The sequence below is a fragment of the Prosopis cineraria genome, unplaced genomic scaffold (assembly GCF_029017545.1).
Source record: "Prosopis cineraria cultivar Desert tree isolate PC_DT_omini unplaced genomic scaffold, ASM2901754v1 PC3, whole genome shotgun sequence".
Classification (NCBI taxonomy): Eukaryota; Viridiplantae; Streptophyta; class Magnoliopsida; order Fabales; family Fabaceae; genus Prosopis; species Prosopis cineraria.
Window position 1 is genome coordinate 10,843,219 of NW_026555334.1, and position 1,746 is coordinate 10,844,964.

Here is a 1,746-nt window from a genome sequence, read left to right on the forward strand (position 1 = left end):
TCGGGCTCATATTAAGAAAGGGGGTCTTATCAAAAAAATTGAGAAAATAAAGAAAATTTACCATTTAATCACATGTCATTAAGAAAAATAAACCATTTAATATTAAGATAGATAAAAATAGATAATTTAAACTTAGTAATTGCCTTACTTTTATTTGATTGGTGAGTTTTTTCCCCCTAAAGCAATGAGATTTTTTAATAGATAAAAAAGGATTAAAATAGGACATTATCAAATAGAGTTTTTAAAAGAACAAATTTAAAAAATTTAAATACATACCAATTAAGTAATTATCATTCACGCCTCCCTATCTACAATATATGGAATATTAATAAAATTGAACCCGAAACAATGGATAGAACTTGTCTCAAGAGGCAACTTCACAGTAGCAGAGAACATGAAGCGAATCTTATAAGGATGATCTGTTGTTCGATACAATCCATAGCATGAGAGACCCAAATTTTAAAATTCAATATTTTAAAGGGATGCAACTTATCTTTAAAACGTCTCACAAAAGTTTTTTACATAATTGCAAAGTTTTGTTCACCCTATGATAGGTTAATTATTAGAGTAATACTTATCATAAATCAATATGAAATGTAAGAACAAATAATACTATTCATGAACATGACAAATCCGATCACATTGTTTGAATTTCACAAATATTTTTCATGGCAGGTTAATTTAATAATATCAATGATACTATTAGAATTGTCTACAAATAATGATTTCACGAGTTACACATGCTGTTGGAAACACCATATCAATATAATTGCAACAAAAAGTAGAAATCATATTCAACATATTTTTTTATTAAAAAAAGTATGATTTATTGATAAATAATGCATAGCATTGAGAGACCCTCAATTTTGAAATCATTATATTTTTAAAGAGATGCAACCTACAACAACATTATCCCATGGATAGATGAGTATTATATATTAGACATAATTAAGGGGATCTGAAAAAAACAAAATACATAAACACTTACTCTAGCATCTTGGAAGACCAATTCAACACCATTAGATTCTTCGGATGTATTTCTACCTGACAATATTTAGATATGAATCACCCTAACTGTAATGTGCCAATCTTTTTTTATTATGTTAATACACTGAATAGCATGGAACTCAAAAGTAGAGGCCATGGATAGTATGAATAATAGTGGAGAGGAAAATGAACTTAATGCAATTAATTAGAGGAGTGACTTAGATGTGCAATTGTGAAATATGCTATTAACCTAATCTAATAATTTATAATTGAATCAGGATGATTTGGGAGGGAAAATTAAGATATGATTTAAAAAAATCAAAATGATAGATATTTAAAATTATTTTATTTAGTTTAGATATTTAAGGAATTTAAATTTGGTAAAACTTAATATATGAAATTAATATATTGAGTTCCAAAGTCCTTCACAGCAACCTGATCTAAATAACATGTCTAAATATACATATATATATATATATATCTATATATATATTAAACTAAATATAACATGTCTGGAAACTCTTTCACGACATATTATTTTTTTAATTTTAATAAGGTAAAAATAGATTTTTTTTTAGATTCATGGAATTATGAGAGTTGAGTTTAGCTATAATAATGGGGAATATATTATGTCAAATTTCATATATTAATAAAAAATTATATTATGATTTTGGAGATTCATGAGGATAGATTTAAATAGTAAAATAAATATTTAATTTTTAATTTAAACAAATATGTATTAATTTAAATTTGAATCTC